Source organism: Neofelis nebulosa, chromosome 10 (genome assembly GCF_028018385.1).
Source record: "Neofelis nebulosa isolate mNeoNeb1 chromosome 10, mNeoNeb1.pri, whole genome shotgun sequence".
NCBI lineage: Eukaryota > Metazoa > Chordata > Mammalia > Carnivora > Felidae > Neofelis > Neofelis nebulosa.
The window spans coordinates 86691064-86718484 of NC_080791.1; the positions used below are offsets into that span (position 1 = coordinate 86691064).

A 27421-nucleotide genomic window follows, 5' to 3' on the forward strand; every position below is an offset into this window, starting at 1 on the left:
ACTGAAGTGGGCAAGTAAATTGTTCTTGTTCTAACTCCCATGCTTTGCAAAAATCTTTTCTCATCTGAGCCCCGAGTTTAACGACAAGAAGGAGGCAAGGCGCGCTGAAAGGAGGGCCTGTGCTTGGGCCCTACGGTAGGGAGGACCCGGTCCCACACAGCTTGGAATAGGATAAACAGAGTTCTCTTCCAGCCCTGGAGCCCTCATGGACGCCGCCTGAGCTGGACGCCAGGAGACATCCGCTTCTTATACTACCATAGGGACACGGTTCCAGGAAAGCCACTGTTTACTTGCTAGCGGGTTCCTTGCCTCGTTCTTTGCTCCGTGATACTTATCACACGTCTAATGTGTGCCATCACCGTATTAGGGGCTGGAGCGGCTCCTGACATTTTGGCTCAGGGTAGGAACACCGGCTGCACACCGCGTGCTGATCCCTCAATTTAAAAGCTAAAAAGGTCCAGTGCCTCCTAACAGTTTGGTGGTGCCTTGAATCACAAAACACCTTCCTGAGACAGCGCCAGACACCACACCCGTTCCCCCTTCCCACTCCCACAGAGACTCTAAGTCCCGGAATCTCCCGGGGTGCAAGGGGCTCCAGATGACCTCCGGGCTCTCGAGAACCAGTCCGGCTCCTGGTTCAGGAGGATGTCGGGGGCCTATGCCGGCACGTACTCCCTCTCCCTCTCCCGGGCCTCCTCTTCCTTAGCCGCTGCTTCCGCTATCCACACAGTCCTTGGGGAGGCAGCCGGGTAAGCGCTGGGGTCAGGGAAGGGGTAGGACAGGGGAGTGCCAGCGCGGGGCTGTAGCCCTGGCGCCACCACCCCGCGTATAGGGGGCGCTCCCCGGCCTGCTTACCCTGGTTGCGAATAGCCGGCTGGCTCTCGAGGCAGCTGGGCAGGTAGGGCGCATTGGGGAACATCCTGGCCTGGCTGGAGGACGCCTGGCTGGGCGGAGGAGGACCGAAGGGTCCGTAGCGACAGGCTCCAGCTGTGCCGGTGAACTGGCCGGAGAAATGCACGGTGAAGGCGCTCAAGCACTGCTCCTCATGCGGCTCCGCGCCGCCCCAGCTCGGCTCTTGTTTGATGAAGGAGTGAGGCGGCGGCGGCGGCGGGGGTGGCGGCGGCGCCGGCGGCGGCGCGGGTCCGCCCAAGGAACCGTAAGCCGAGGCGCCCGGGGGTGCAAAATCCAGCACTGGCGCCCACTGCGCGGCGCCGCTCACGGGCAGGGCGCAGCCACCCCCGCCACCCAGCGAGGGTACCGCTGGCAGCAGTGCATTCAGGTCCCGCACGTCAGAGCCCATTTGCTGCGGCTCAGCCCCGGACGCCCCGCCGCTCCTTCGGCCTTGCAGATGCTGGGCACTGGACTCGGCCGCTCCTAACTTGCCCCAGATGCCACCCGGGCCCCGGAGCCCCGGCTGTTCGGGCTGCGGAAAGCACCCTGGCCCGGAGCGGAGCGAGTGAGAAGACGCCGGCTCCGGGGCACACGTGGAAGCCGGTTCCTGCGGCAGAAGGAAGTCCAGGATCGCGGCAAGGAGGCAGCGGGGCCCCGGCTCCTGGGCTGCCGTCCCGGCTCTGGGTGGGTGGGTGACTGAATGAGTGGGAGGGAGGGCGGGAAAGGGGGAGCGGACTGGCGGTCGGGTTGCGGAGAGCCCCCGGGTGTGGGCGCTGCCTTGAACTCCTTACCCCAGCTGCCTGGCTGCCCCCAGCTTCCCAAAGCTCAAATAAGAGGGGCCGGCGGCGGGGGAGGAGGAGGAGCCAGGAGCCTCGGCAGTTCCATTCACACCGCAGCCCAAGCCTGGCCGGGCGGCGCGCGCGGCTCGGCGGGGGCGCCCTCGCGGCGGGGGTGGGGGCGGGCCTGAGGGAGCCTACCTCTAGGAAACACCCTCCTCTCCTACCCGCCACGCGCTCCCAGCTGGCCTGTGGGACACAGCCCTCCCCCCACCTCCCCTTCTCGGCCTTCTCAAGTGTGGGCGCCTCTGGGAGAGCCTCTCCAGGTGAGCAGTGAATGTCCCCACTACATCCATTTGTGATGGGGGGGGGGGGGCGGGATGGGGTTGTTAATGTGACAGGGCGGGCTCAAGGGAGGGGCAGGTGAGCTCCCAGACGGCGGGAACTTCAGGAAAGCACGGAATACTTTCCCGGGCTTCAGAGAGGCGAATTCCTTCGTTCTGCGCCCGCAAGCCCGGCTCTTGCTTCGTTTCTAGAGCCTCCGGGCAGGAGTGGTGGCCGTAATCTCAGGTTCACTGGGGGTGGGGGTGACACCTTGTGGGTTCCAGAGGCCAGACTCAAGGTGAACGTGGGTGACTTGGGGGGCGGGGTGCATCAGCTGTGATAAACGGCATGTTTCGATCGTTTGGTAGTTGGTTAACTTGGTGACATTTGCGCCCAGAGGAGGGCAGTTGCTGCCTGCCTAAAAATCGGTGCCAGCGGCACTTAATCTTCCTTTCCAGTGAACAGCGACTAGTCTGGGAAGGAAGAATACCCTTAGGGAAACACCCAGAGCCTGCACATATTCTGACTGGATAATCTCAGAGCCCGTTTTGGAGGGTGAGGGTTGGGAAGGATTCGAAGACAAGCACGCGGGGAGAGGTTGGAGCCTAGAGTTAATCCCACCTAGCTCGGCCTCTGCTCACGGTCAAGAGTACCATTCTGGATAAGCAGTAACTGATAAGAAGGCGCAAACAGGCTAGGAGGACCACGAAGGAAAGCACACAGTGGCCCACAGTCGGTGGCAGCGTTCGCGTAGTTTGGAGCTCTGAGATCCGGGCATCGCCGCAACAGACTCCTCCCTCCAACTAGTCACTCTTTGGGAGCCCCGCGCCTCAGGGCAGGTGTTTGGGGTTTGGTTTCGTTTTTTTTTTTTTTTTTTTTTTTGGTTCTTCCAGAACAGTCAGGATTTAAGGGGATGCAGACCCTACTCAAGGAGAAGCGCTGGGAACCCGGGTTGGAGTGCGTTTCGGGGCACGTGGAAAAGCCCGGGAGAGGCAGGGGGTAGCGGCGACGGCGCAACCTGGAACCGCCTGGAGCGCGGGCGGGCAGCGGCCGGTTGCCGCCAGGCCTCTTATTCCAGGCTGGCCGCGGATGGGGCCCGCAGCTCTAGCGAAGCGACAACCAAGGTAGCCGCAGTTTTACAAAGAAACAGAACGTTTTAAAAAGCTTTGACTTACTCTCCATTTCTTGCTCTTTGCTTTTAATCTGCACTGAGTCAAACGAAGGAAGTGGGAGTTGCGTTAGCACGCTCAGGGCCCACACGCCAAACAAAATTCCCTCCTCTTGGGGTCGCTAGTCCTAGAGGCACAGGAGACGGTGAGGGCAAAGGTCGGGCACAGGCGCTACCGGGTTGTTCCCCAGGCCACCTACGAGGTCCTGCACCCCTCTCTGCGGCTACTTTGGTGCTTGACTGTGCTTGTTTCCACTCAGAAGCTTTATATATTTTTAAAGAAATGGAAAGGCTCTGGAGACCATCTCTTCCTCCCCCTACACTCTGTGGATTGTCCACCAGGCTCCCACAAGTGCCATCTCTAAACCTGCAGCCGGGCTGAAGGCTAGGCAGAGGGCAAGGACGTTTGGTCCTTTTGGTGCAGAAAGGCCACGTGAGACGAAACTTCTCAGGCCATTTGCCCTTAGAATGCCCCAGACCCCTGTCTCACACTTCCCACTTTTATTTCTATTGGAAGGAATTTTTCTCAATTAGAACTCACTCGGGCGCCACGAGGGAAGGAAAGCCCTTTATGAAAAGTCAGGGATTTTCATTTGCAAACGAAAAGATCCAGGTTGTTTCTCTTTCACCCAACATTGCAAAGTTTTTTGGTGGGTATTTGGGGGGAGGTGGTTTGAACGGGAGATTTTGTGGTTTTGAATGCCAGATAGGGCAGAAGTGCTTAATTCCCTGCCTTTATGTTTTACAGAAGAAGTTCACCGGTGGGGTGGGGTGGAGGGGAAAGGGGGGGGCCGAGAAAATTTAGGACTCCTCTCTCCACCGCCATTTGTTGTCTGAGAATCCTAGAGGGAGAGAGGAACAGTAGTGCGATCCCCGCTTCAATCCTGGGGTGCCTCCTCACCCCGATTTAGTAGTCCGAAGGAGTGGGAGGAGTTCCCTGCAACCCGCGGGGTCAAGAAGTAAGTGCTGTGCGTCCGGAGCTGCTCGAAGTCGGAGGGCCTCACCCCAGAGGGCCTCACTCGAATGCCCCCTGCCCATCCCCACGCCCGGAAGCCCTGGAGCGCCTGAGCCACCTCGGGGGAACTAGCCAACTGAGGTCCCACTTCCTCCGTTGGGTAACGTTCTCTGCGGGAGCTCGGCGGTTAACCGGGCAGCCGCGCCCGCTACGCTGGCCTCTGCATCCTGAGCCTGCCGGAGGGAGAGACAGTCTAGCCGGGAGGAAGGTCCACTCTGTAGCCCGCCCCCGCATGTAGGCGCTGTCCTGCACCTCCGGAGCTTGAGGCCCAAGGAAATGAGGGCTGCGTAGACCTGGCCGCGCACTTCTCTCATCCACGTTCCCACTGAACGTCAGCGCTGAGACCTGTGGCACAGAGGAGCTGGTCTGAATCACCGTTTGGCAGAGATGGAAGTTCAACTCCCCGTCTACAGAGAAGTAAACTGAGGCCCAGGCAGCGGAGGAAAGGCAGCTGTGGAGCTCAGTGGTTAAGAGCAAGGAACTGGTGGTCGGAGAACGGAACCTCAGGTCCACCAGGTAACAGCTGTGTAACCCTGGATGAGTTCCATAGCCTCTCTGAGGCTTAGTTTTCTTATTGATCAAAGGGGATAGTGGAATCCTAGCGTCCACCTCATGGGGTCATAAGGATTAGACAGGAGGATAGTGTTGGTTTATGCGTCCAATAAACGTTACAATTTTGTCACTATTCTTGTTTAAGGATGCGTAGCAAGATAGTGGCAAAGCCGAGCTGAAACCCAGGTCTCTCAACGTCTAGCTCGGGGCTTTACCCCCACGACCCCTCTGCCTCCCTAGAGCAAATGGAATGAGGAGTAAAGAAAGGAGGGGGAGAGAGAAGCTGACAATCCATATGGCTTTGGTACGTTAGTAAAACGCATCCTGGCCTGGAAAGTGCTTAATTATTGCAAGATCAAAAAAATCGTTGCTGAGTGGGAGGGGGTACTGAGGACCTCTAAACCCCCCACTTTGACCTCGGCTCTGACCAAGAGCCGGGCCCGGTGGAGCAGCCGCGGCCCCAGGGGGCAGCGCATACTCCCAGGCTGCGCTCCGGGCGTCACCCCGCGGCCGCCGACAACTGAATAAACACACCGAAGCACTGCGATCTGTCAAGGGCTGGGGCCACAGACGCCGAAGAGGAGTGGCTCGACCGCCAGCCGCCCCGAGGAACTGGCGCTGGGTTAGCACCTCGCGCAGGAGCTAGAGCCGGGAGCTCCGAGCGCAGGACGGGCAGCCTACCGGCTGCTCCTCTCCACCCTGAAGACTCCAACTCTTCGGTATCTGCTTACCCCCGGCCTCCCGTCAGGCGCTTAAGCCCGTTTCCAGTCCGGTGCTGGCGGTAGAAACCCCAGCTTCATTTCTTTAAATTAAAAAAAAAAAAAAAAAGTCAAGGAGGGACTTCTGTCGGAGTCCACCTTCCCCTTGCCCTCCACCCTGGTTTCCTCTGCTCCTTTGAAAAAATAACCCGATGTTTTTGAACAACCACTCGTCTACAGTTCAGACTCCGTTCTTTGACCCAGTTTGGCGTTCAGGACCGGCGAGAACCACCACCTGGGCCTTGCAAAAATATCCCCTCTCCCCCAGCGTGCAGTTCTTGGAATCGCCAGAGTTACCCGTCTGTTCTGATGCCACCGCGAGATGATGGTCCCCAAGCTCCCAGAGTCCCCATTGGAAGGATTCCGCAGCGCTGCCTCTATTATTATACCGTAAATCTTTTTAAATTCTGGAACTAATTATATAGAGGATATGTCTCAATTTGTTCTGCATTAATGCCACAGTGGGGATGGAGGCCGAGCCGTGGCCAGAGCAGATACGTAGGCCCATGAAATTGATGAACTGAGAGTTGCTCGCAGTCCTCAGCGCACCATCTGGAATTCTAGTCTGAGGTTACAATTAGAACTCCTGACCCCAGATTCAACTTTGCAAACAACAAGGGGAAAAAATGGGGAAAAGAAAAAAAAAAAAAAAAAACCCAACTTATTCTGCACCTGTAAAAAAAAAAAATCTCCACACAATCTTAAAATCTTCCCAGCTTAGAAGATTCTTTCCAAGTATTCTTTTGTGTTTTTTTAACCTATAAAAGATAATGGAATATATTTTATAGACTGGATTTTATCTTATCCCTTTCCCTCTCCTGGCTGCACTCAGTTTAATAGTTGTCAGGGCTTTTTTTCCCCCCGTGTTTTTCCTAAGTGTTGGATTTAATTATATGGGACCAAAATATATACCTCAGTAAATTAGCTTGCTAAATATTCTGTCATTTTGTGATTCTGCCTTTGAGAAGCAGCTTAATTACAGAAATCTATCTGGATCTAGGAACTTGACTTGCTCCAGCTAAACTGTAATCAGAGATTTTATTTGTGTTTAATTTTATTTGTGTTCTAAATCGGTTAGGCCAATTTCTTCCTTCTTTCTTTAGTAACATGCTGCTTTATTTTCCTCTCGCTTTGACCCTCTGAAGAAAATGAAGGACCAGGCAGTACTGGGGAATCTGTTAAATTTATTAGCATAAATGCTTAGACAAAATGAGATATAAATCATTCAGATGTATTAAGCCATAAAGTATCCCAATGAAGTCAGTGCCTCACAAGGGTCCTGGTGTATAAATGTTCATATAAAACAAAGTATCAGTATTATCTTTCAAACTGAATATATGCCGTAAAAATATCCAAATGTTGAGTAAGGAATATGGGGGCAATGGCAGGGCAGGAAGGGTATGTTCTTCAGAGCAGCCTGTTAGCACTGTGGTAGCTCGAAAAGTGAGGCAGAAAGGAAAAAATCTCCACAGTCTGCATTAGGAATACTCAGTAGACAATTTTTGAAGAAAGGTATGCAGGATAGATTCGAAGAGAAGACAAGAAATAAGGAAAGAAGAGATGAATAGAGAGCAAAACATTGCTATCTGTAGAATGCTCCCCCCCCCCACAAAGGTCAATTTAGCTTTAAAAAAAAATCTACTCAGAAAAGGCACTGACTCTTCATACAGATAACGGATGAGCCATTAGTGAAGAGCCACCTGGGCCTTCGTCTGTGAACCCGGATATGTAGCTGGTCGGCAGGAGAAGGATGTGTATTCACTAGAGATGGACTGGGAGAAGAGGGGTGGAGGGGTGAGGAAGGGGAGTTGTCAGAATTCCTAGCAGACGTTTACCAAGACAAAAAAATCTGACAATGTTTAAGGAGCAATGGCTTGCAAAGCTCATAATCACAGCTCTCTGTAAATCTTGGCAAACCAAGGGTTTCTTTGCCTTTTAGAAATGATTGTTCCAAAGCTCTCTCTCTCTCTCTCTCTCTCTCTCTCTCTCTCTCTCTTTAATCAAGGAGTTTACCAGAGAAAGGGAATAGTCCCCCTTTTTTCAGCAGGGACATCTCAGCTTTTGCGTGCTATCAGTTCATTCACTATGGGGTAAACTATTTACTGACACTTCCGTTGTGCCAAGCATTGTGGCAGGGACCGGAAAGACAGGAGTAAGAGGACAGGCTCTACTCTGCTCACACAGAGGTTACATTCCAGTAGGGATGACAGAAAAATTACACGCAAACAAGGCAGATACTTTCAGATAGGGATAACTGCTACGAAGGAACGAGGAGATTTTCTAGACTAGAGGACTAAAAGTAAGACGGGGACGGGAACAAATATACTCCCGCTTCTTCCCATCTTTTACCTGCACTGCCCTATCTTAATGTGTTTGTTAGCATCCTACCTTACTGTCGAGGGGCAAGAAGGGCTTGAAGGATTTGGAATGTTTGCTCTGGACAGATCTCTGCCTATCAGGGGGCTGAATTTACGGAATCAGGAGGGTGGCAGTTTCTATAGGGCTGGATTAAAATCACCACCACCAGCTGAGTGTGAAAGTTACCTGTGCAACACTCCATTTTCTCCTCTTCAAGATAAAAACAACAGCACCTATTCAAGTTGAGAGAACTGGATGAGGAAAGTCATGTAAATTTCCTAGTTCATGGAGAGCACTCTATAAATGGTGACTGTTACCCTGTTACCTGTATTCATATAGACTCTGTTTTCCTTTGCTTCTAATTAGTTGATAAGTTCTACACTTAGTATCAATATTGGTGTGAGTTAAGAAAATCTGCACTGTTGTTGGATCAGGGAGAAGGGCAGGAAGAGAAGCCCTTTGCCAACAAGTCTGACCTTAAGCAAAGTGGTTGCCACCTTAAAGTGAACCGAAATCATTCTGTCCTACAGCCAGGCCTGAAACAGGAAATATATGGCTTCTGCTTCAAAATCAAGCTTAGATTCTTTCCTTTCAGTACATAAGGCTATATAGGTCAGCATCAGCTTGAAAAGTTTAGGATTGTACTGTTCCTTACAGCCACATTTCAGATATGCAGTGTGGTCCAGAATAAAGAATCCTGGGCTAGGTATAAAATTACCTTGGCTTGGGGTGCCTGGGTGGCTCCATTGGTTGAACATCTGACTCTTGATTTCCTCTCAGGTCATGATCCCAGGGTCGTGGGATTGAGCCCTATGTAGGGCTCCATGCTGAGTGTGGAACCTGCTTAGGATTCTCTTTCTTTCCTTCTGCCTCTCTCTCAAATTAAAAACAAACACCTGGGCTCAAATCCTGTTTCTGCCAATAACCCAATGGCCATGGCCTTGGGGAAATAGCTTAAGCTCTTGATTTTTTCAATATCCTTATCTGTAAAATGAGGATGATCGTAAGAATGAAATAAAGCAAACAGTGATTTAAAAACTGCAAAATGCTAAGCAACACACACACAGAAACATCGAGACCACTTGTAACATGGGAACTAACCAGGGCAAGAAATGCTACAGGGTGCTGGAGAGTATATCACTTTCTCTCCTGTTTCTCTGTTTGTAAAGTGGGCATAGTACCTTTCTCACAGGACTGTTGCAAGAATTAAATGAGACATATGTAACTACCTGGCATAGAGTGCTTGCTATCTAAATGCTGCTGTTACTATTATTGTTATCTTTCTCTGGCCATTCTCCTTGCTCCCAGAGCTGAGCTTTACATTTTCACACTGATAGTTTTTTTACCGTGGCAGTATGAAATAGTATAAAGAGCAGGGCTTAGAGATCAGATGGCTCTGATCATCTCTTTATTCTTTGTTGTCCCTGAGGCTTAAGGTTCATAACTGTAAAAATGGAGCTAATGATACATTCATTTCACAGAGCTGTTTTGAGAACAGATTAACACAACGCTTGTCAAGTGCCTGCATGGTGCTTGGCATGTAGTCAGAAATCAATAAATGGTAGTTCTTAAATTTTCAGTTTGTTTAATCAGAGAATATTAATTTACTTCAAAAAACAGATCAGCCGGGGCGCCTGGGTGGCGCAGTTGGTTAAGCGTCCGACTTCAGCCAGGTCACGATCTCGCGGTCCGTGAGTTCGAGCCCCGCGTCGGGCTCTGGGCTGATGGCTCGGAGCCTGGAGCCTGTTTCCGATTCTGTGTCTCCCTCTCTCTCTGCCCCTTCCCCGTTCATGCTCTGTCTCTCTCTGTCCCAAAAATAAATAAAAAAACGTTGAAAAAAAAAATTAAAAAAAAAAAAACAGATCAGCCACCAAGAACTTGAATTACAGCATGATTCTGAGCACACACAGAAAAAAAGTCCCATCTTCTTTTAAATTCACCTGTACCACATTGAAATCTCACTCCACATAGGAAAGACTTTGCAGTCAAGGCATTGGCAATGACTTTCCTTTTTGACTATGAGTCCTTTAGGTAATAAGTTAGAATCCCATTTATTTTCTCTGAGTTTCTTTGCAGAATATCCAGCATATATCAAGAACTTTAGTGATCTCATGTTTTTCAAAATAAGCAGAAAACTGTTTCCAGCCAATGAAGAGAAAAAAAAAATGGTTTGACTCTCTTCCTGGAGTTGCCACATAGCTTTTATTAATAGCTCTGTAAACAGGCTTGAACATAGTATCAGCTGGCCGCTTAAGATATTACAAAAGTTTATGAGAAGTTGCTTAGGAAAAACAAGATAGAGTCATTAGAAATCTGATACTGGTCAATAGTGCCTTTATTCCAAGTCTCCATAAATCACACACAAATGAAACTTCTATTGTGATCACTGTTCCAGATCTAAAGGATCTCCCTCTCCCTTTTAGTAGAAATTAAATACATTTAAGAAAGCCCAAGATTTTTTTCTCTCCCGATACAGTGGCTCATTACAAAATTTCCTAAGAGGTAATAAATATTCAACTCTAATCAACAGTTGTGACACACAATGAATGATAAACACATAACTTTGATTCTCTATTTAAGGCATATGTTTATCTTTAATTATCCCCAACCTGAGAATGGAATAACTGTTGTTCTCTGTTATGTTTATTATTTATTTCTAGAGTGACACCACATTTTTATCTTACCCCAAACAGTCTCAGGTTAAGCTGTTGTCCAGCTTAATCATTAATTGCTCTCTTTTTACTTCCCAAAGTGTCCTGGTTGGTAAGGACTCCACTTGCTTAAAATTTTATTTTATAAAAAAGATTCAAGAAAGCAATCAGAACAAAAGTGAAAGACAAGAGTTAATTGTGGCTAGTGAGAACAAAAAGTTGGATTAATATTAGAAATCAAAGGATGAAGATAATTACTGTAATTGAGCATAAAACTTAGTTCTGAGCTTCCCAACAGTCAAGTCAAAAAAGGAAAATAAAACTAGTTACACATCTCCCATTATGAAATAGTAAGAAGAAACCCAGTTTTTTCAGAAAAGATAAAATTTTCTAGTACTAAACTCTGACAGAAACTTAGCTTACTGGCCTTTCTCTAAGGGTCATCAGATAATGGTTAGTGACTTCAACAATAACGTTTCAAAAGATGCAGAGACGTTCTCTGGTGGCTTCTCATTTCAATCCAATGGTGCAGTAACAAAATTATAGTTCTTTAAAAAATCAAACAAAACAAAAAAACCCAAGCTTTTTCTAAAAAGAAAGAGGCAGTAATGTAATTCCTTTTTATAGTTTTCTGAGTCTGACCTGATTCAAACTAACCTAATGCATTAATTTTCAGAAACTGCCAACTGATAATTAAAGAAAAAAAAAACACCTTTGGTTCATTAATCATCAAATAAATTTCAATGTGAACCAAAACACTGCTAGGAACCTGACCCTTGTTCTCTTTGTGATCTGATTTGGGGAGAGCCCTAGGGCAGTAGTAGCTCTTAACTGGGGTGATTTCCTACCTCCCCCTGGGCGGGGCATCTGGCAAAGTCTGGAGACACTGTGATTGTCTCAACTTGGTGGAGGTAGGAAGGCGGGTGCTACTGGCATCTAGAGGCCAGGGGTGCTGCTAAACACTCTAAACAGTCCCCCCTACCACAAAGAATTATCGTGCCTAAAATGTCAGCAGTGCTGAGGTTGAGGAAGCCTGCTTGAGAAGAGACCATCATTTCTAGCTGGGGTAAAAAGAACCTTCATGGAGGAGGGGCCCTTGAGCTAGGTTCTCCCACCCCACTCCAGTGGAGCTGGAGGGTGCCTCTCCCCAGCCTCAATAAATGGTGGGAACAAAAACAGGCAGGTGAAAAAAGGCAAGGCATGTTGTAGGGATGCCTTCCACAAAGGCAACTGTGGGTTAACTAATTTAGCCAGAAAAGAGGGAGAATCTATGTGAAGCAATAAGAGAGGAAGCCAGATAGTACACGTGAATTTAGGGCAAAGAGTTTCTGTTCTGATGTTATGCTCCAAGATCCCTAAACATTGCTAGTGTTATTGTGGTTTTTTTTAAACCACACAAATCAAAAGCAGCATAAACTTTTATGTTCACAAAGATCATCTTTGGAATACCGACGTGTGCTGTGTATATATATGGATAAGTACATGTTTTTTTCTACTCCCCTACATCATTTTTCACCACTTACATAGTAGGGATTCCTTCGAACTCCGTTTTATATCACATTAAATTAAAAAAAAAATTAGTGCCTACTTAAAAATACAACCTACCAAGGCACAGAAAATTCTGAACCACTGCTGTAATTAATAGAACATTGTAGGAATCACCATCAAGAAATATTATTCTGACCTAGTTCTCCATGTCACGCTGCAGACTGCCCTTTTCTTGAATCATGGAATGCTTTGTGAGAAAGGACTGCAAAGCTGGGTCCCTCGGTATTAGCCATCTCACCGCTCAAAGTTCAGCCAGAAGTGGGACAAAACCCTCTTCACCACGTTGACATGTTTACTTCTGGGGGAGGAAAATATTACTGTTGCCCAATTCGGTTTTCCATTCCATTCACTTGCCTGGGAACATATGTTTTATTCTTTCCTTTGATGATTTACAAATAAATTAGCATGATCCACTAAGGTCTGCCGACATATATGCGTTACTGGAGAAATCTGAGATGTTGAAAAATGACTGTAATTTATTGTATCCCAATACTTTCTTCTTACAGACCAAATAAATAGCATCAGTTAGTTTATATACCTGACATATTTATTGCAGTAGTCCCGCGAGCACTTCCCATAGTCATGTGTTCTCACACATTGTTTTCACGAATTGTGTTTTGAAAGAAGTCTAGGGAAATTCAGGCCAGAGAAACAAGATGTTATCTTTTGGAAAGGATGAGCCCACTCTTGGAAGAGGATAATCCATTCAGAGCTTTCGAAAGCCGATGTCCTCCAGTGGGTGTGATAAATCCACAGGATCTGAATGCAGGATTTTGCACTAGGACCTTGAAATCAGCAGGAACAATTTAGTTGTGCTCCAGATAAACACAGTGTGTCGTCGTTGTTGTTGTTGTTATTATTATTATTATTATTAGATAAACACGAACATCTGTTAGGCCAATTTTGCCCTATTTCCTTAAGGCAATTGCATTCACTGAACACAGTTCTAGTTATGTCTATCTTAACTGGATCTGAGATGAATGCAAAATGCCAAAGCTGCTCCTTGATCATCTATCTCTGTGTTTGAAATACAGATATAAAAAATAGAAAAATTCACCTGTCATCTCAGATGGGTCACGTGCTTGGAGACCCCCATGGAGACTAGAGTTCCCTCCTGAATTCCATCAATAGAACCATTTTCAAAAGACAAGTATATTTGAGATAGCTGGGCTTCTTCACTTTTAAATAAATGTTGGACATACTTTAAGTAATTTGGGGGAGGTGCAGCAGCAAGAGGGTTCTAAATATTTTCTAAGAAATTCTCGATCATCTCCTTTTCCTAATTCAATATGCTACCTTCCCAGGTAACATTCACTTCACACAGGATATGTAAGGTAATTTTTCTCTGGGTTGAAACAGCAGGGGTGCCTGGCTGAGTGTCTGACTTCAGCCTCAGGTCATGATCTCATGGTTTGTGGGTTCGAGCCCCGCATCAGGCTGTGTGCTGACAGCTTGGAGCCTGGAGCCTGCTTCACATTTTGTGTGTCCCTCTCTCTCTGCCCCTCTCCCACTTGTGCTCTGTCTCTATCTCAAAAATAAATAAAAATTTTTTTGGTTAAAAAAAAAAAGAAACAGCAGTTTGCAGCAGGTTACAGCTGCAAGGCACTTTAAAGAGCATCTAGCCCTCATTTTTCAGATAAAACATTATATGACTTGCCCCAGATTGCCCTGCTAGTTAGTGGCAGAGCTCTCCCTAAGTCAGGCCCATGGGAGGCAAGATCCATCCTTCTGTCACAGCATTCATTGTTCACACTTATGGAGTACATATCGCAGTCCCAATAATCAAACAGGAGGCACCCAGTCCTTGCTCTCAACTTGTTCTGTCTGGCTGTGCTGTAGGACTTGGTCACTATTGAAGCAGGGTGTGGAAGCTCCACTGTAAGAAATAACCTTGTTACAACCCTCCCTCGTACCAGGTCCAAGAATTCTCTTCAGTTCTCCCCTGTGGTAATCAGGGAGACTAAAGGCCACTTCATTAAGTTTTAGAGAGAGGGCCTATGGTGGGCCTGTAAATAATTACCTAATCACAATATTGTTAAAATTAAGAAAGCGTCATTATAACTTATGGAGGACCTGACATCCAGGGATATCTCACAGACTGACAACCATCTTTTTTGTTTGAATTAGTAAATGATGCCTTGCAGACGTTTAGCAACAAGGATGCCCCAAGGGGGAGCTCTTCTGGTTTGGAACTGAATTGAAGCGAGTGGCTCATCAAACCCAAAGCACCACAAGCCTTTCCAAACTGCATTTAGTAGCATAATCAAAGGAAGATAACCAGAAAGCCACAAAGAAACCGTTAATCCTCTCCACCCTGTATTTTTTGTTGCCTGTTTAAGGCTGATGAAATCCTGACAGCATGGCGGGGTCGGGGGGGGGGGGGGGGGGAGTGTTACACAACGTGCAAGCATCACAGACATTTATCAAAGATCAAGTTCCAAGATGTAAAACAAAATAAAACAAAGATTTTCTCCTAATTTGACTCCCAAAGGACTCAAAAAGCATTTCAAACGTGTCCAGTAAGGCATTAAAAATAATTATCCCATAGAGTAATTTCTCCCTTGGTTGTTTTAATATATTTTTGTCTACAAACAAGTGAAGTTTTCTAAAATGCTCCCTTGGCTTACTTTGAAAGGTCTCTAGAACAAAAGTACTTTGGGTGACCCCAGGATACCTGGCAACAGTAACCAAGGATGTGGATGAGGCTGAGAAAGATAAAAACAGACGATGCACTTTTCGATGTCAGACCTAAAATATTGTATACTTAAAACAGAATAAAATGTTGGAAGCCTAGAAACAAAGAATAATCCCATCAGGAAAATTAGTGAGCTTATTTAAGAGAATGTTAAGTAAAATTTCTCAAAGTGTGCTATAAAATCACTCTTATGCTACCCAGATGGCCCTGTGGGGTGACTTCTTTATGTAATTAGAATTGGCTTTCCTCCCCTTTTCCTCCTTCTTGCCTCCTCCTTCTCCTTCTCTTCTTTTCGTAATAATAGTTATTATTATTATTGGCCATCATTTACTGAGTGGCTGGTCTCTCTCATACATTCTCTCTACTTCTCATAACAACCATTTTAATTAATGGTTATGATCCCCATTTCTGAGATGAGGAAATAGATGCTGAGAGGTTGGAACTGCCCGCTGTTAACCACTGAGGATGTAATGCAGCCAGAACAACAGTCAATGCTCTGTGTGGTGTAGCATCCGAATTCTGGAAGGAAGTGAAGTAGATAAACTTCGGGGATCCACTTCTGCAGAAGCCCTTGGCCTAGCTTATTCTCAGATTCATACTTAGGGTCCAGCCCAATTATGACAAGATCCACAGACCCAATTAAAATTAAATTGCTTTTGTCACAGAAACTGTTTCCAACCACACGGTGTCCACTAAAGTCTACCCACCCGCTTCCTGTTTGTATCAAATTCTGGCATGCCCTGCTTCATACAATGGCTGTGTCCCTGAAATTAAATTTTTTTTTTTTTGTTAAATAGTGAATAACAGTATCACTGCACTGTAGGGGAGTTATAGAAAGAACTTACTATTTCAAGGAATCCCAAGGCAATTTTTTTCCCTTTCTAAATGATTCCCCCCTCTCTTTCTCTGCCTCTCTTCAGACCTGAATTTTCATGTGCAGGATTGAATCGAGAGGAGCAATGGCATGTATGAGTACACCAAAATTGTGTTTAAATAAAGCAGGAGGAAACTCTATTGAAGGGTCCACTTAGGCTTCCAACAAGGTGGCTCACAAAAGATCTCAGGGCTAGCCCTTTTCTGATGGTCACAGGAAGAGGAAAATGCACCTTTGTAAACCCAGAGCTCACATGTACTATAGATGTTCACCTGTGCATGCACACACATGCACACACAACCGTTCCTGACATTTACTGAGCTGAGCCTTCTCAATTTTTCTTCTTACAAAGACAGCTTCTGTTTACATGTGTCTCCCCTCCTCACTCCCACTTGCACAAACAATCCTGAAGTTGTGAGCTAAAGGGATATTACCAATTTAAAAAGGAAAATGGCTTCATAGGGGCAAATTGGCACCTTCCGGTTATATGAAAAGACAAGACTCCATTACAGTTGACTTTCTGGAACTTCTCATACAGTTGGTAGGAGAGACGGGTTAAATATCCCAGGGAGGGAGTCCCAGACTCAAAAGTTGAGACAGCTCTGGCTGGTTGAGTGCCTTAGGAAGACAGCTGTGGGTCCTCAGTCAGGTATTTGGGACCACCACTCTTCTCAGAAATGCATCTTGGTTCCAGTTTCCCCTTTATCTCTGGCAGTGAGCACTGTGATAATGAACTGAAGACTGTGGGTAGAACTTGGAGCCAGCTGCTGAAGGATGCCCCACCCTGCTGGGGTCCAACCCAGAAAGCAAGAGCAGCTCTCTTGGCCTAAGCCATGCTTCAAAGGCTGGGCATGAAACTTCTTCATTTGGTTCAGTTTTTCGTTATTATTGTTTTGTTTTGTTTTGTTTTGTTTTGTTTTGTTTTGTTTGCAGCCTTTCAGGATTCACAAATGAAGCTTTAAAGCTTATGAGGGTGGCATTCCTGCCATTTGGGTCATTTGGCTTCCTTGAAGAGTGGACAGGTCTGGGCAGGCTAGCAGTGGCACAAGGATAGGAATAACAATAAATAATAATGGCTACCTTTTATTGGGTGTTTGTTGAATGACTGGCACTATGCTACATATTTTCTTAGATTATTTCATTTTATCCCTACAGAAACTCTGAGGAAAAGTCATATAAACATCCCCATTGTATATATGAGGCATAGAAAGCTTGTCATTTGTCCAAAGTCCCACAGATAGAAAATGCCAGACTCCCTCCAAACTCTGCCAGTATTTCCCATTAGCCAAATCCTACTGGAAGTGGAAGGCAAGAAAGCCCATCATGGCAATCTATACAGGTCAGCCTCTGGTGGCCCAGAGCAAGGTGAAGAAAGGTGGACATGGACTCAGAGGGGGCTTGTAGGCCTGAGAATGACCTTATCCCAACCTTCACTTGATTCCTATTTGGCCGACTATATAATGATAGATTAGAAATAATTCTCTCTTCAAATTTTGAAGACATTGCTCTTTGCCTTTCAGCTTCTAGCATTGCTTTTGGGAAATCCAAAGCCATTCTGGTTTCTGAGCCCATATATAAATTAGCTTTGTCTTCCTGAAAGTTTCTAGGATCTTCAGGAGTCCCCTAAAATGTCCAATTCAACTCCCAATTGATCTATTAAATAAATTATCCCAACAGCTATTTTGAAAAACAATTTACAGAGACAGGAAAAGGAATTACTTATCCATTTTTGGAGAAATCACTTTTCCCTTAAGCAACATTTAGAGGCCAGTCTAATAGAGGTATTGAATTTTGAATTTTGTTTAAAATACATCTTCCGGGGAAAATCATGTCAGAGATGGGGAGGAAAAAAATCACGATAGTGGGAGTATCCAAAATTATAGTATTTCTACTCAACATCTAAAAATGTCTGTTATCCTATCCTCACATGAAATCGCTTTTGAGTAAGATCAACCTAGGTTACCACTAAACAGCGTGTGTCTTTTCAATAGCCTGGGGCCGCAGACTCTTCAAAAAGCAGATTTAAAAAACATTTCTCTTAGAAAAATGGTAAGATTTGGTGCACGGTGCGCCTGGGTGGCTCAGTCAGTTGAGTGTCCAACTTCAGCTTAGGTCATGATCTCGCAGTTCGTGAATCTGAGCCCCTCATTGGGCTCACTGCTGTCAGCACAGACCCCATTTTGTCCCCCTTTCCCTCCACCCCTCGCCCCCCAAAAAATAAATTTGAAAGAAAAAGACAAATGATAAGCTTTATTTTTAATAAGCTTACTATTTTACATGAGATATCATAACTGGGAGATTACCCTGTTGTAGAAACCAGAATCCAATAAGTTACCCCAGCACAGAACAATGTAGGTGACAGAAATTCTTTTGTAGGTTGTCGTCTCCCAATGGAGCCAAAGTGGCTTGGCCCGAGATTATTTCCATGGTCTGTTGGACACCAAAGATGAGGCTGGCTCTTGGCCACGAGCTAGGCTGCCCAGTCAATAAGACCTGCTTTCAACAACCCAAGGCTGCACTGACTTCTGATTTTTTTTTTTTTAACAATAGAAATGAAACTGCCACAGGGAAGAGAGAGAACAATGGTGTTTTGACAAATGGAACAAAGATCTAGCTTGACTGACAATTCAGGTCAGAAAGAAAAAGAAGGCACAGGAAGACTGGTGTGGGTCCTCCTTCTTGCCAAGAAGCAAGCACTCTGTGGGAGGTTTCCACCGACATGACGAACTGGCTCAGCAGTGGCCATTTGGGTTGAGCAATTGTGTTGGATGTTTTCTGGCAAAAGCGTGCTTTTTCTAGGACTTCAAATATAATTAGAGTAAAAACTGCGCAATCAACACGTACAGCCAGAGTATCTTTGAAACCTAAGGAAGGAAGAACCAGTGAGAACTTGTGAGATTCCCTGAAAAATGTTATTGTCCTGTTTCTTTGGAGATCTGCTGGAATAGGTCAGATGGAGTTCTGGCCTGTGGATGGGGCTTGGCTAAGAAACCTCTAGCTGCCCTTTCGAGACTTGTAATCCTCTAAAAATGGAAATTAGGAAGCATTCATTCATGACCTTGAAAAAAATGTTTATGAAAGTATATTATAATGTATCAGTGAAACGAGCTGGGAAAAGGGTTTATGTGAAAGTTCATGTGAGAAATGCAGCTATTAGCACGCATGCCATTCCCCACCTTGACCCCAGCAGGAATGTGTAAATTGTAACATATGGAATGTAAGCGTCTGTTGAGATGTTTCATAAATCTGCCTGGCAATGAGCATCACGAGGCCCTGCGTGAGAACGGGCCCCAGAAAGGGAGAGACGGTGAATGTCACATCTAACTCTAGGCTGCTAATCAGCCCAGAATCTGACAATCAGAAATGTGCAGACAATGTTCTTTAATAATATCGGTTACTTTCTGACAAAGTGAGCTTTTTTTTTATGGGACCCGGCCTAGGAATAGGAAATACATTCATCCATTCACTCAAGAAATGTTTATCAAGAGCCTGTAACATGGCAGGCAATGTGCTGGGCACCACAAGTACAGTGGGAACCAGAGAGAGAGACTCTGCCTTGCTGCCTTACAACCTGAGGTATGTAGAAAAACAGATGTTAAACAAGTAATAACAAAAATAATTTTATAATTACAATTTGGATAACTGCTAGAAAGGAAAACAATAGCTTATGCCAATAGTACACCCCCTTGTCCAAACTTTCTATGTGGATTATCCCATTTAATCCTCATATATCCTCCTGTGGTAGATGCTTTTATTTGCCCCGTTTTATTTATGTTTATTTATTTTTGAGAGTGAGAGAGACAGAATGCGAGTGGGGGAGGCGCAGAGAGAGAGAGAGAGAGAGAGAGAGAGAGAGACAGAATCTGAAGCGGGCTCCAGGCTCTGAGCTGTCAGCACAGAGCCCAATGTGGGGCTCGAACTCATGGACAGTGAGATCATGACCTCAGCTGAAAGTTGGATACCCAACCGACTGAGCCACCCAGGTACCCCTAGCCCTATTTTAAAGATGAAGAAATAGGGGCACCTGGGTGGCTCAAACTGTTGGGCGTCTGACTTTTGGTTTCTGCTCAGGTCATGATCTCACGGTTTGTCAAATGGAGCCCTGCATCAGGCTCCCTTCTGATAGTGCGGAGCCTGCTTGAGATTCTCTCTCTCTCTCTCTCTCTCTCTCTCTCTCTCTGCTCCTCCACCACTTGTGTGCATGCACACGTGCATGCTCTCTCTCTCAAAATAAATAAACATCAAAAACATAAAGATAAAGAAATAAAGTCATGAAGGTCTGCACATCTTGCTCAAGGCCACACAGCTAATGAGTGGTGGGCTCAGAATATAGTGTCAGTCAGCGTGAGTCCAGACCCCCAGTTCCTGACTCTATGCCATTTTTTTTTTATGACCTTTTAATGAGGAAAGAGCACTGATTTAGATTTGCAGGTTAAAGAAAATGTCTCTCAGGATATGATTTTAGGCCAAGCCCAAAGTAAGTAGGAATTAATTGGTTAGAAGAAGTATTTCAAAATTGGTGAAATAGCACGTCAAAAGGTCCTGCAGCAGAAGGAGTTGGCTTTGGAGGCAGACGTAACTGGGGTGTGGGGGGGGGGGGGGGTGAAGGCAAGACTGGAAAGTAGGCAAGGGTCAGAGCAGGTGGGACCTTATAAATCCTGCTAAGAGTCTTGAGCTAAATCCTGGTTAGCGTGGAGCTCCTGAAAGACCACACTTTGTCTGGGCCTCAGTGGAGTTACTCCAGGCACAACTGCTACAGCTAGGAGAGGAGATGCGTTCTTCCCATGGAAGATAGAGGCTGCTGCTGAGCTAGGAACTCAACCCTCCTTCCCACTGTCTCCTACAGAAGAAAGAGGATTCTACATAGTTCTGTTCTTATCAGCTCTCTGTCCTCTGCTGTAGTTAGAAGATGGCGATGTTCAGAAGAGACTGATGCTATGTGCTGAATGTTTATGTCCCCCTCCCCGAATTCATATGTTGAAATCCTGATCCTCAATGTGATGGTATTAGGAGCTGGGGCCTTTGGGAGGTAACCAGGTCATGAGGGCAGAGTTCTCGCAGATGGGATTAGTGCCCTCATAAGAAGAGACAGAGGGGGCACCCAGGTGGCTCAGTCAGTTAAGCATCTGACTTCGGCTCAGGTCATGATCTCACAGCTTGTGAGTTCAAGCTCCACGTTGGGCTCTGTTCTGACAGCTCAGAGCCTGGAGCCTGCTTCAGATTCCGTGTCTCCCTCTTTTTGCCCCTCCCTGCTCACGCTCTGTCTCTCTCTCTAAAAAATAAAATATTTTTAAAAATTTAAAAAAAGAAAGGGAAGAGACAGAGAACTAGCTCCCTGTGAGAATACAACGAGGCGTTGGCCATTTGCAAGCAGGAAGAGGGCTCTCCCAGAATATGACCGTGCTGGCACCCTGATCTTACACTTCCATCCTCCAGAAATGTGAGAAATTTCTGTTGTTTATAAGCCACCCAGTGTATGGTAATCAGTGATAGCAGCCCAAACTGACTAAGACAACTGGAAAACGTGGGCACTTCAGTGGCTCAGTCTATCAAGCTAACCAAGAATCTGACCAAGCTGACCAAGAGTCTGTCAACCTAAACTCTTGGTTTAGGCTCAGGTCACGATCTCACGGTTCCGGAGTTTAAGCCCCGCGTTGGGTTCTGTGCTGGCAGCACAGAGCCTACTTAGGATTCTCTCTCTCTTCCTCTCTCTGTGCCTCTCCCCTGTTTGTACACTCTCCCTCCCTCAAAACAAATAAACATTAAAATTTTTTTTTAAAAAGACAACTGGCAAATCAAGAATTCATTCAGCACTACCTAATATTAACCTCAGGCACCACCATTAATTTTGGCATTGTCCAAACCACAGGAATTAAGATTAAGAAAACTATCCCCCCCGCTCCAAATTTCCAAGTTAAAAATGGCAGCATTTCCTTATACTCCTGAGACAGACACTCTATTATTCTGGGGTGTTTCTTGAAATCAATTCTTTCATTTATTCATTCATCAAAGGTTTGTGTACCTATTGTGTGGCAGACATGAAGGATAGGAAAGCAAGTAAGACTCAAGCCCCCGTGGGAGGCAGAATAATGCATCCTCAAAATGTTCTGGAACCTGTGAACATATTCCCTTATGTGGCTGAAGAGTGTTTTGCAGATGTGTATAAGTTGAGGACCTTGAGTGGGGAGATCATCCTGGATTAGGCAGGTGGCCCCATATAACCAGAAGAGTCCATTTAAGAGTGAAAGAGGGAGACAGGAGGGTCAGAGTCAGAGAAGCAGTTGTAAGGACTGAGGGAGAGTAAGCGATGCATTTCCTGGGTTGGGGCCACAAGCCAAGGAACAAGGGCAACCTCTGGAAGCTGGAAAAGGCGAGGATTGGATCCTCCACTGGAGCCACCAGAAAGGGATGGAGCCCTCCCAGCCTACCTTGGTTTTTAGCCCACTAAGACCCCCTTGGGATTTCTCATCTTCATAACCATAAGATAACAAGTTTGTATTGTTTCAGACCACTAAATTTGTGATCATTTTTATACCAACAGTAGGAAACAAATGCACTCCCCGTTCCAGCCAGAACCTGGACCAGGACAGACATTTTAATCCCTCAGTTTCCCACTAGTGCCCAGATGCAGCCTCGAAGTCTCCCAACTCAGCAGTCCAGGTGGGGGACTCACTTACATCCTGCGGGGTGGATGCAACTCACTTCCCATCCTGCGGGGTCTGTGCAACCACTTACCCCTGAGTGTGACCCCACCAGCATTGCTGTATACCCAAATATTAATTATGTGCGTATTTCTTAATAATTCTTCTAGATTGGGGTTTCTAAATTGGTTCTGCCCCCTGATTGCTGTGTCTCCTCGGGCAAATTACCTACATTCGTTCCCGGGCTTCAATTTCATTACCTTTAAGATAATAATATCTACGTCCAGGATTGTGAAGCCTAGGTGACTTTGGTATTAAAGCATTAAAAATCATAACCTGGCACACAGGATGTGCTCAACAAATTTTAACAGTGGTCATGATGACTTCTATGATTATTCCCTACAGTGCTTAACATGAGGCTTAAAAGTCCTTTGGGGGCATGCCGTCTACAGTGTGGGACACACACTGGACGGGCAAGAGTGGGTGTCAGTGAACAAGGGCTAATCGGGGGGAGATTGAATTAGGGTATGAGGGTCAAAATGGAATGAAGTGGGTGGGCTTGACAGATACGGCAGAAGTAAAACCACCAGACCGGTTGGTGAGTGGCATTTGGGGGTGGAGATGTGCCAGGAACGACAAAGTCAGAAGCCTTATGATGGTGTGCTAATACGGCATGAAATGAATCCTTATTTTGCTTTTGTGCTCTCCTGCTCCCTGGTTTTTTCCTACTGCGGTCCTCTTTCCTGTCTTCCCATAATAAAGAAACATCATACAAATTAAAAAAAAAAAAAAAAAAGAGCAAAAGGAGGCACCAGGTATAAAAATGCAAACTATTTGGCAACATGTAGCAAAATAAGAGACTTCTTGTACCTGAATTTGGGCTTTTTCTTGCCACTATGTGGAGGAGGCATCATAGTTGGGAGGAAAGAGGGAGTATAAGGCAAAAGAGGAAGAAAAAATAAATAGAATTAAAATGTAGGAATTGATTTTTAGAAAAATAATGAGTAGCATAAGAAAGTGTTTTTTTATTTTTAATGCCTGTAATGAGTTTGGGCTGGAGGTGTAGGCAGCAGGTAGCAGAGAAACCAAGCCCTCTGTGCCTGTGCAGGGTATGGATGGGGACAGGGACTGACCGATGGGGAAGAGGGAAATGTTTTGGAGACAGAGGAGAGCTGGTTTCCAGGTCCCACTTTGCCACCAATGAGCATTTGAGCACGGAGTTTACCCGCAAGGATTCCACGAGGTAACTCTTGTGTTCGTGGGATCTATAAAGTTCCAGGGAGCTGAAGGGAAGGGTACAGTCTTCAGAGGAGCCCATCTTGCTGGCATGTGAGTTGCCGCTAATATCTCATGGGCCTCACCAGCTGGAGGGTAGCTAAAGAGGACCACCTTCTCCCCAAAGGATGTACATGCCCTTCTGCCTCTGTCCTCCCAAAGTGACTCCTATGAAAGCTGGAATGTGTCTGAGCTGGCCCGCCAGGAATTGCTGAATGGTGGAGTTTATTTCTGCATGAAACAAAACACCTATTTTTTTCCCCCTTCTGCCTGGGTCCATGATTTGGCTGTATTTAGCAGAAGAAAGGCAGGGAAAAGGCACACGTTGAAATTGTAGCAAGCATTTGAGCAGATTGAATTTAATTTTGGATACAAATGTCCAGGAAAAGTCTCCCTTGGCTCCCGCTCGTGGTTCACTGAGGCGTAAGGTGATGCTCCATTGAAAGGCCTGCTGATCTCAGCCAGTGCCAGCTGATAATGACAAAGTGCAGGAGGAGGGGGAGGTAGGCAGAGCCCAAGGAGGGATGTTCTTCCCCAGGATGCTTCCAAAGACTCTGCCCAGCTCCACCGTGCATGGTGGGACAGAGGGCAAGAACCTGAGAGCTGCTCGAGTCCCAGCTTGGCGATAAACATGCTGCATAGCCTTTCCCCACAGCTTAGGTTTGATTTTCCTGGTCCATGAAATAAAGGGACTGGAATAGATGAGCTATAAGATCTTTTCTTCCTGATGTTTTAGGATTCTGACATTTGGAGCATCTATAGTTGCTGGAAAGGAATGCCAGCCAAGTGTGTAGGTTAAAATTTGGCACAACTATTTGGGAGGGCACTAGCTTCCAAATGTTTTAATGTACATGCCCTTGGCCGGGTGTCAATTCTTGGGGTGTATCCTGTGGAAATACTAGCATAAGTATGCAAGCATGGATGTTTATAACTGCAAAACATAAAAAACAACTTTTGTGTCCACTAGTAGGGAAGTGGCTAAATAAATCTACGATACAACCACAATAAAGAATGCACGTCCATATGTACTAAAAAAGAAAAATATCCCAAATATAACTTTAAATGAAAAAAATTAAATTGCTGAGTAAAAATTATATATAGTGTGATTACATTTTTCTGAAATGAAATCCAGGTATGTGTAATGTATATTATATTTAGTTATATATTTATATGCATATGCCTAGAGAAAAAGTTCCACACCAAAAGTAATGTGGCTTCCTGTGGGGCTGCACGGTTCAGTATAGTAGCCACGTGTAACTACTAAGTTCAAAATGTAGCTGGTGTAACTAGGAACTGGATTTTAAAATTTTATTTAATTTTGGGATGCCTGGGTGGCTCAGTCAGTTAAGCTTCCGACTCTTGATTTTGGCTCAGGTCACGATCTCACGGTTCATGAGTTCGAACCCTGCATTGGGCTCTGTGCTGGCAGCATGGAGCCTGCTTGGGATTCTCTCTCCTCTCTCTCTAACCCTCTCCCGCTCCCTCCCTCTCTCTCTCTCTCTCTCTCTCTCTCTCAAAAATACATAAATAAACTTTAAAAATAAAGTTTAATTTAATTTTAACTAATTCATATTTAATTTAAAAACGGGTACTTCAAATGTATGTTTTGTGAAATCTAAATACAGATCAAGTATTTTCAATGAAAACTTAGCATCCAAATTGAGATGTAAGTGAAAAGTACACACCAGATTTAGAAGACTTAGTACCAAAAGTAGTAAATATCTCCATAATAATTGTATATTTTATGAATAATTTGTTAATGTTGATTATATGTTGAAGTAGTAATATTTGGGATACATTATTTTAAATAAAGTATATCATTGAAATTAATTACACCTGTTCCTTTTTACTTTTTTAATGTGGCTACTAGAAAACTTTAAATTACATATATGGCTCACATTATATTTCTACTGATTACTGCTGCTTTGGGGAGTGGAATAGCAGAGAAGCTAGACTAACTTTTTAATTTATATACTTTCATATTGTTTCATATTGTTACAGTATTGTTACAGCTTTGCCATCACGTTATTATAAAGTGGAACTCTCATTGTGGTATCTCTGTGATTTTCCAGCATCTTCTGATTGCTTGACCCTTTTCTGGATGACTGCTATCCTCAGCAAGGATACCTCTGCCTGACAACCATCTCAGCTGTGTTGGAAAAGGGTTGTTTCTCAGAGAGTAGGAGTTAAGCCCAAGAGAGGGGAAAAAAAGAGAAATAATCCTTAAAGAAATCTCCCCTGTTCTCTCCTGCTCCCTCCTTCTCCTGTATCAAGATTCCCCAAAGCTTTAGGGGATCTTTAGTCCTAGGCTGAACTTCCTACCTCACTAAATGACAAGGCCAGGATGTTAATGTTCCCCACACAGACACGTCTGCATTATACATAAAGATGTCTGTGTTACACATAAACACATTATGGCTGTAACAATATCACTTTCAAAGGAGCACTAATCCGCTGAAGTCATCGAGTCAGAAAACATTTGTTTCTCCATGTCTTGTGTCTGAGCTGTGTGTGAGAGAGAATAGTAGGAAGGAGGGAAGGAGGAAGGATGGAGGGAAGGACAAAAAGAGACAGAGTGCACTTTATAAAACCCTTCTTTGCAGAGGCAGCTTTTCAAACTGTGCCTCTGGTTTCTTATTTGTTTGCTCTGGTGTCACTTCCCTTATACAATTTTCCTTTTCTTTTTTTTTTTTTAATCTTTATTTATTTTTGAGAGAGAGACAGAGCATGAGCAGGGGAGGAACAGAGAGAGGGAGACATAGAATCTGAAACAGGCTCCAGGCTCTGAGCTGTTAGCACAGAGCCCGACGCGAGGCTCAGACTCATGAACTGTGAGATCATGACCTGAGCTGAAGTTGGCCCCTTAACCAACTGAGCCACCCAGGCGCTCCTGATTATAATCTTTTCTACACATACTGATAGATACACAGATGACCCTAGTCATAATTTTGGGTATGACATTGTTGGGTTTGAATGGATGTCATAGGGTGATGGTGGAGAAAAACTCAGCTGTGGTTCTCAAGGTCCAGGAAATAGCTCCATGCTCCCCCAAAACCCCAATTACCCATATCTCCCTAGATCATGTCTCCCTAGATCATATTCACCTGTTTCTATTTGTCTTCCTTGCTAGGCACCTCTGTCCCCAGTACTTAGCACAGAGTCTTACAAAGAGTAGGCTTTTAATAAAAGTTTGTTGGTTGAATGAATGGAAGAATGAATGAAGAAATAAACAGCCCTACTCGTCAAGGGTCAGTCTTATCTAAAACATTAATGAAATTAGAGTTTCATCTCAAAAATGGACTTTTAAAATTGTCCATCTTGTTTACACTGTGTTTATTAAATACCTATTATGGGCTAAAAGCTTGCTAAACAAAGCCATATTTTACCCCCCCCCACACACATACACACAAGGTCCCTGCCCTTACGAAGTTTACAGTCTGGGGAGAGAGGGAAGGCAGAGGTCAGGCGTAAATACACAAAATTAAAAATTACAAATGGTAATAAGTGTTCCCAAAGATATGATCAGGGATGATGACAGAAAATAAGGGAAGGGGCTATGCCAATTCAGCCAAGCCAACTTTTCTCTTCTCTGAAAAAGTGACATTTAAGCCAAAGCACTGAGGATTGGGAGTCAACTATTGAATAAACAAGTGAGGGTTGGGAGGGGTACAGAAGACAGGAAGAGTCTTCCACACACCCAGGAGCAGCACTTGCTGCTTCTGTGACTTGCCATCCAAATGTGCTCTGTAATTCGAACGTGACTTGATTCATGTGGGTGTTAGGGCCCATACTAATTTGCATGCCTGGCTAGGTGTGGGAGTCTGTTGGGACCCACATGCTCAGAGTGTAAAGAGGCTGATTTCCCTTATTAGAAGGGCCATGTGATTGTAAGGGG

General features: G+C 45.4%; 2 long non-coding RNA genes across 2 annotated transcripts in view; both read left to right on the top strand.

The window, feature by feature from the left end:
* The first annotated feature begins 1853 nt into the window (after window positions 1-1853).
* The window catches only part of LOC131487660 (uncharacterized), a 49877-nt gene continuing 24309 nt past the window's right edge, over window positions 1854-27421 (top strand). The window contains exon 1 of the long non-coding RNA XR_009249872.1: window positions 1854-1993. This is a non-coding gene — a long non-coding RNA (uncharacterized LOC131487660). The remainder of the gene's footprint in view (window positions 1994-27421) is intronic.
* On the top strand, window positions 2112-9415 carry LOC131487661 (uncharacterized). The gene is made up of 2 exons (XR_009249873.1): window positions 2112-4690; window positions 4872-9415. It is a non-coding gene; the product is annotated as an uncharacterized LOC131487661 (long non-coding RNA).